At 43.4% G+C, this 8,470-nt stretch overlaps 1 long non-coding RNA gene across 1 annotated transcript; it reads right to left on the reverse strand.

Moving 5' to 3' along the window:
• Nucleotides 1-6,098: 6,098 nt before the first annotated feature.
• On the reverse strand, nt 6,099-7,434 carry LOC119288847. The gene is made up of 2 exons (XR_005141304.1): nt 6,760-7,434; nt 6,099-6,582 (listed from the first exon to the last, which is right to left on the reverse strand). It is a non-coding gene; the product is annotated as an uncharacterized LOC119288847 (long non-coding RNA).
• Nucleotides 7,435-8,470: the final 1,036 nt, after the last annotated feature.

Consider the following 8,470-nt stretch of genomic DNA (forward strand, 5'->3'; position numbering starts at 1 on the left):
GTCTGGAGACTGGAGATGGCATTCAATTGCAAAACTCATGGAATATTGAGCATCTCCGCAATTTCTACCCATAAGGCGCAGTTGTTGTGCCCTCCCTGAGAGCCACCCTTTTTTATAGGCCTTGCCTCAGCTGCATGTAACCCCTTTTACAAAGCCATGGCGATGATCCTATGCAAGAGAAAATAAAGAAGCACCATGGGGGGCCCCCAACCAAGATTGCATGCATGCATGAGCATTCCAAGATCACTGCATAAGCATTTCATGAGCATTTGCATATGCATATAGATAGGATCACATCTTGCATTCATTCTCATCTGCATGAAGCTGCAGGTTCCTGCCATGAACTTGGCTTTGACAAGGAGTTGAGAAGATTGCCCAGCACTGCGGTCCCCGGCAAGACAAACAAATAAGTTCTACCTCCTGTCCGTTAGTGTTCTATTAGCTATAACTTGTCCATAAGAAGACCTCACCAGTCTTTGAGACTTAGGTGCTCCCATCCCCGACTCGAACATTGCTTCGGTCAGGATGGTCACAGTGTTCTTTGGTAAAAAGAAGTTGGCAGGGGGCTGGTCCCTTTGTCTGTCACCCGGTAGACATAGTTCTCCGACAGACAAAAAGGGTGCTGGCAGGATAGTCTGCTGGGGAAAACTCATTTATTTGCATTAAAGAGGCATCTCACCTCTACATGGACATACACATGCACGGGTTCCTGGCAAGGTTCATCTTTTTCATTAATATGTTGATACAAGTACAAGCATTACAGAACGCAAACACAGACTCAAGAAATTACATTATTTGAATTAAAATTTGGCAAGTGCCCCATGATGCCTTTTCTTGTCCCTCTCCCCCCTAGGCACGACCGTCAAAGGCGAGGAGGGCGAAAGGAGCGCCTGGGAAGGAGCTCGGCCCGCCCCCTCGGGCTCCAGGAGAGGTAGCCCGACGGGAACGGGAGCACCGGGGAACGCCTCGATGGAGAGCACGGCGGAGACGACCCCGTCGACCACCGCCACCAGGGCCAGCAGGGCTCGGCAATGCTAACGGAGCTGCAGTATGAGAGGAAGCCTGCCGGGGTCCAGCTGGAAGACTACTAGAGGAGCCCGGGAGCACCATCCGCACCTCTGCATCCAACTCCCCGGCGAATCACATTGCCGGGAAGGAGATGCAGATGCAGATGATGGTGCTGCCACCTGATGAAGATGGTGTGGGCGGCGATCAGCCGGAGTCAGAGTCGTCGCCCTCTCGTCCACTGTCGTCATCATCACCTTCATTGTCCTCCTCGTCGCTTTCACTCGAGGAGGAGCTTTCATCATTGGTAGAGCTCTTCGCGCAGCACCCTAAGCGACCTCCCGAGCGTCCGAAGATCTTGACGGAGAGAAGCCCGCTCTCCATTAATTTGAACTGGAGAACATGCCCCTCTGAGAAGCCATGGGAACGGGCAAAAGTCTTCTAGCCACGGCAGAGATACATCACATGAGGGGTAGGTAAGTCGGCATTAACCCACATGCTGCCGTTCCCACAGCCCCTCATGTGCAACCTCAGAGTGCGTGGTTGTTCGAGCTCCATCTCCCGCGCAAAGGGAGTTGGGAGGCGAAGATGACCACACATGGGCTTGTACAACCCGATGATGAACTCCCGAGGTTGGTCCCCGATGTGGCCTTCCACCTGGGGAGGAGACGTCGGTGGGGGCACTGCCAAGGCACCGCCCCGCCCTCCTCCTCCTCGAGCACCGTGACGACCTGGACCTTGTCCCCGCCCTCCTCCCCTCGCGGTGGGTTCTGCCACCATAGGATCCGGAGGAGGAGGGACGCGCTATCGAGTAGAAGCCCTCGTCACCGCCACCGTGACACCGCAGTGCCCTCGCCCTCTTGCCATGGCTAGGAGGGAAGGGTTGCGGAGAAGAACAAGAAGAAGTGTGTGCAGAGAGGCGCCACCCTGCCCCTTTTTAAAGGGGGACGAGGTAGGGGCTGGCTCCTCATACAGGAGATGGTCGCCCCGCTCCTCCAATATGGCCTCTCTGCACTCGATGTGGCTCTGAGAGTCAAGGCCGACCCTCTGCTCCAACGATCATCACTCAGTTCTAGGCCATGGCACTCCTCCCTGTGCCCTCCGTATCCACCACCTACCACGCCCAATGAAGGCGGGACATGTGGCAGGTATGTGCGAAACGGGACGCAAGTGTGATGACAGTTTCCACCCCGTGACATTGGGGCAAGGAGAATCCGCATGCCACAATCAAAGTTCTTCCACAGCATTACGCACGACACGCGGAGAAAGCGGAAACTTGCCCGGGATCAAGGCTAATGAAGAAGCAAAGAAAACCTTAAGAGACCAGCCTCTTCATCAACGTAAAATTACAACAACAACAACAACAACAACTATCAGCCTCTTCAAAGCAAAGAAAATCCGCCTATCAGCTAATGGAACGTAAAATTACGGTGCATTGATGGTAAAATAGAGGGGGGTGAAGAATAACTATTCCTCATATATATATATATATATATATATATATATATATATATATATATATATATATATATATATATATATATATATATATATATAGACATAAACATTATTCTGATCACGGGATCAGAATAATATTCTAATCACAACCTGAACTGCCTGAGTAACGCGCCTGAACTTCTCTCTGTAGGTACCCGACCTTCGGGCTATCTTCGCAACTGTGCCTTCTACCGCGAGTTTTTCTGGTTAGTCGTGTTCCATGTGATGTAAGTGTAATCTTCAAACGATTTTTAGCAACTAAATACTCGTTTTAGATAGGAATCTCGCTCATAGGCGGATTTTGCACTCGGGTCGTGAAGAACTCGCGTTTTTTGCGATTTTACTGCCTGAGTTGTTCGACCTGAACTTCCCCCTATGCTAGGTTGAACTTCCCGCAACATTGCCCAAATAGGGCTTGCTATATACTGTTGGAAAGCTATGGACACGAGTATCATGACCCAAGTTAAATTTTTCGCAAAATGTAAGCGGTTTAAGAGCAGTTTTGAAAACCGTTTTTTCTTTTGACACAAAACGTGAATCGTAATTTCGATCGCATTTCTAAACCGTTTATCGGAATGAGGCAAGTAATATGGCGTTGGAAAACTGCTGCAAAACCGCTCCTTCCACATGTTAAAAGTTTTATCTAATTTCCTACAGTTAAAGAGTAATTTGAAAAACCGTAAAATTTCACAAATCGTAAAAGGAAATGCGAAACTTTTTGGTATATATTGTTTCTCCCAATTCCTTACTGTTTTAAGTTAGTTTTGAAAATGGATAAAAACGTATTTTCACCGTAATTTCTACAAACGTTATTGGAATGGGGCAAATAATATACCACTGAAAAGCTACAAAAAATGCGAAACTTTTTCATGTTGATGGTTTTCTCTAATTCCTAGTCGTTTTCAAGTAATTTTGAAAACAACGAGATCATTCGTTCTGCCTTTATCGCGAAACAGATTCTTCAGAAATGCACCGTGTAAAGAACTTGAACTTCTCGGCATGTTTACTTGAACTTCACTCTGTTTTTCACGTGATTTTTTTTGCTCGTAGCTCTCAGTCCACTGCTTGTAGCTCTCCATCCACTCATCGGAATTGAGCAAGTGATATACCAATGGAAAGCTTCTTCAAACATGCAACTTTCCCGTGTTGATCATTTTTTCATACTCGCGACGGTTTTAAAAGTTTTTCTTGTGAAATTCATTCATCGTAGTAGTTGAACTTCCTGCTGTTTTCACGTTGAACTTCTGTGACATATTTTCGTTTGTAATTTTCTCATTCATTCGTTAGTGTTAAACAAATGGTATTTCTTTTGTACAAACCTATCTCACAATATTTTTTTAACTTTCTCCGACCGAGAACTTGAACTTACACAAATGATATTCCTGACGTTTTGAAGTAAATTAGAAAACGACGAGATCATGATTTCTGCCTTCATCGTGAATGGAAACGCACTGCGTGAAGTAATTAAACTTCTCGGGCATGTCTGTTTGAACTTCACTCTATTTTTTGACGTGCTGTTTTTTGCACTGCGTGAAGTAGTTAAACTTCTTGGGCATGTGTTTTTGAACTTTGCTTTGTTTCACTTTATTGTATTTTTCTTATATGAAATACACATCATGTAGTACGTGAACTTCCGGTTGTTATCACTTTGAACTTATCTCTGGTTTGAGAGAATTATGTTAAAACACAAAAAACAACATATTTTTATGTATTTTGGACATCTAAATACACGGTGAACCTCTCTCACAAGAATTTTTGAACTTTCCCTCGCCGAGCACTTGAACTTCTAGCAACCATTTTCACGTTTGTGAGATTGTTTTCAAAAGTGCAAAAAATGGCGTTGTGCTTTTTATTTTTTGAAAAGGTAAATCCTAGGTTTTAATAAACTCCGAACTTCTATGTTATTTCAATTTGAACTTCACCTTTTTTATACTTTTGAGTAAAGAATTGTATTCGATTTTTATACGAAAAAAATCGAACATGGAAATACAAGATGAACCTCTCTCGCAAGAATTTTTGAACTTCCCCAGACAGAGCACTTGAACTTCTTTCAACAAACCTTTTAAGCTTTTAACTTTCTATACTTTTATTCTCATTCGAAATGCATTCCTTGCAGTAGTTGAACTTCTCGTTGTTTTCACCTTGAACTTCTTTCAACAGGTAAGAATTTTTTGAATACATCAAAACGTGTTTTAATTGGTATACATGAAAATTTTAAACCGTTCATCGAAATGTGACACATAATATACATGGTGGAAAGCTTATGAATCGCAACAAGTTTTTCATGTAGACATGTGTTACAAATTCGTTCTCGTTTGAGAGCAGTTTTTAAAATGGCAAAACAACGTTGTTTTTTTTTGCCTTTTGAAACAACATGTAAATTAACGACGGACTTCTCGTAATATATTTTTTGAATCGTGTAGGGTGGAGCACGTGAACTTCTTGTAATAGACTTTTTAGGCTTTTAGTTTTGTATTCTTTTATTCTCTTCTGAAACACATTCTGTGTAGTAGTTGAACTTCCCGCTATTTTCACCTTGAACTTCATACGTCAATTTTGCATGGAAACAAAAAAGAATTTGAGTTTGTTGTATACATCAAACTATTCTGGTTTGTAATATGAAATTATTTATTTCCTTTTTTAAAATGGAATTGCTCCGAAGAAATGACGCTACCTTTTAGCAACGGAAAAAATCTGAATTTTTATAGACATCGAAACCGTTCCATTTTTTCAATTTTTGAACCTCTTTGTGTATTTTTAGAAATATGAAAAATAGGAGCTTTTGTAATAAATGACGAACTTTTTCGTTATTTCGAACCGGAATTCTTGGTTTTATTCGTTAGTAACGGGAAAATTTTGAGTTTTTTTAATAAATATTGAGCTGCTCCATTTTTTGAAATTGAACTTCTTGGTTTATTATTTTATTAACGAGGAGAATTTGGATTTTTCATATACATTGAATTATTCTACTTTTTTTAAATTGAACTTCTTGGTTTTTTTTTTCAATATGGACTTCTTTGGTGTTATCATTTGTAATGGAAAATAATGAATTTTTAACTACTCTATTTTTTTTAAAAAAAATAGCTTCCTACATGATAAAACATACACAAAACTTTTATATATATTGAACTTCTTCTACGGATTTACATTTTTCTTTTTGCTGGTAGATTAAACAATCTTTTTTGTCACATATTTTTTGAACTTTTGCATTTTTTTCTTTGAACTTCCTTCTTTTTATACGCAAAAAGAAAAAAGAACTACCCATAGCACGAAGACACACACAACCATTTTTTGCATGCATGAACACAAGTGTGCTCTGAACTCGATCATGTATGTCATACAAAAAATTCCAGCAAATTAAAATGCACACACAACAATTGAAACACTGCTAGCAACATGTTTTGCAATGTTTAATAGTTGGATCCCGTAAACCATCACTTTTGAGAAACAGGGAAATACAAGGTTTTTATACTCATCGGACTGCTCGGTTATTTCAAATTGACCTTCACATTCGTGCACTATAATATATTTCCAACATCAAGCACCGACATGAACCATAAACAAGCATCATTTAACCACTTCAAAAAGAGCAGGCATCAAGAAAGATTGCTGCAGTTAAACAAAAGGAAAATTTATCAGCTACAAGTTTTTTTGTGCTCGCCTGCATGCACACAACAATTATGAACTTCCATATAGATGGACTTCAATTTTTCTAACATGAACTTTGCTGTTGTCGCTGTATATGAACTTCTCCTGTAACCAAAGAGAGAGGATGCAACAAGACAGGGTAAAATGCTACAAAAAACACACTTTTTTGTTTGAGACATATACACAAACGGCCATCGCGTTTTCTCCAGGTTGACATTTAGAAAATATATGCTGATAGTGATCCTGGAACATTTGTTTCCTTTCAACTTCCATAGGCATGCATGAGCACGCTGGTTCATTTACATAAACACCTAGCATGAAAAGGATTGCAAACACTCCAGAGATGAGCCTGACATCCATTTTTCTTCCTCTCTCTTTTTGTGTTGTTGATGCTTGCTAAACTAGAGCGTCTTCCGATCAAAGAAGACAGGCCTGCAGTTCAGACATCAACACAATTCTTTCATAAGCAAAATACAGAAACAATTTGGTAGTTACTTTTAGTGCAAATTTGGAGAAGTTCAAATCCTCCAGCAGAGAAGATATTTGTGAAGAAAGAGAGGTCAGGGAGAGGGAGGGAGAGAGGTCAGGGAAGAGATGTAGCAGCAATACTTGCAACACTGGCGTCTGTCGGCCGTCGCCATGGTCAGAGTTAGGTTGGCGCCGTCGTTGAGCAGGTAGCCATCCGTGATGTATTCATGGAGGAGGAGCTACGGTGTCTGGGCGGGTGGTGCAGCAGCGGTGGCCCGGTTGGAGCAAAGGAAAGGAGGTGCTCGTGGGAGGTTGATGGCTGGTGGTTTGCCAGTAGAGCTCGGGAGGGAGGGCGTCGTGGCGGTGGATCCAGGGGAAGGTTGTCCGCCGCCGCCGTGGATCCGAGGGAGTCCGCCGCCGCTGTGGATCCAGGGGGAGGGAGTTTGGGCGGGGGAGAGATGGCGCCGGATGTTGGGGCGGCAGCAGCGCCAGAGGTTGGGGCGGCGGCGTCGCCGGAGGTAGTGCCAGGGCGGCGGCGCAGACAGCAAGGGGTAGCGGGGGCGGCACACCGAGAGCTAGGGGTAGTGGGGAGCGGCGGCGTAGGGGTTGCGGGGAGGGTGCTTCGCGGCCTGACGAACGGCGGTGGAGGGTGGCCCAGCGGACGGCCAGGCGGCGGGATCCGACATGGCGGTGGCATGTGGTGGCAATAGGTGGCGGTGGGACTGGATCCGGGGAAGGAGGCGTCGTGGAGGCCGGATCCGGGGGAAGGAGGCGGCGCGGTGGCCGGATCCGAGGGCCGGGGCGGCGCGGCGGCTGGTTTCGGGGGCGGGGGCAGCGCGGTGGCCGGTTTCGGGCGCGGGGGCGGTGGACGTGGGTGGGGGAAGAAGTGGACGGGGTCTACCTTTTTTTCTGAATCTCAGGAACATCTCCGTCAGCGCCTATATAGGATGCGCCGTGATTCAAATAACTATTCTAATCCTGGGATTAGAATAGTGTTGTCCTATATATATATATATATATATACACAGCCGGTCTATTCAGCTAATATTAGCAGAATAGTTATTCTGATAACACTTCTGCACTGTACGCTCAATGCAAGGGCACTGCACTTTCTGTAGCAAAGGTACTACAATACAGAGAATAGTGAACTTCGTGTCGGAAAAAACTGCACACAGTGTTTTTTCGCTACCTTTTTTGCTCTAGTTTTTAACCGTTTATCGGAACAAAGCATGTAATATATGGTAGGAAAGCTATGGATTAGGCGCAACTTCATTATGTTGAACACTTTTCGAAATTCCGCACGGTTTAAGAGCAGTTTTGAAAATGATGCGGCGCACGACGAGTGGCAGCGAGTGTTTTTTTTGTTTTTTTTCTAAACCTCTCATCGAAATGAAGCAAATGATACACTGTTGGAAAGATATCATCGAGGCACATCTTTTACCTATTTATTATTTTCTCTAATTCGTTGCGGTTTAAGAGCAGTTTTAAATTTACTAAATCACAGAATTCACTTTTTTTGAATTTTTTGCAATTTTCAGTACTGTTTCGCTCCAGTTTTTGAACCGTTTGTTGAAACGGGGCGTATGATACGCCGTTGGAAAGCTACGTACGAGGTGCAACTTTCATATGTTGAAATAGTTTTGAGAATCCTTATAGTTTTAGGTTAATTTTGAAAATCGTGCGGCTGACGATGAGAGCCAGCAACCGTTTTTCGTGATTTTTTTACAAATCGCTGGTCGAAATGATTCAAATGATACACCGTTGGAAAGATATCGACGAGGCGCAAAATTTTCATGTAGAACACTCTCTCAAATTCCTTATGGTTTAAGAGCAATTTTAAAAATACCAAAAC

This window comes from Triticum dicoccoides, chromosome 4A, assembly GCF_002162155.2.
Source record: "Triticum dicoccoides isolate Atlit2015 ecotype Zavitan chromosome 4A, WEW_v2.0, whole genome shotgun sequence".
NCBI classification, from domain to species: Eukaryota; Viridiplantae; Streptophyta; class Magnoliopsida; order Poales; family Poaceae; genus Triticum; species Triticum dicoccoides.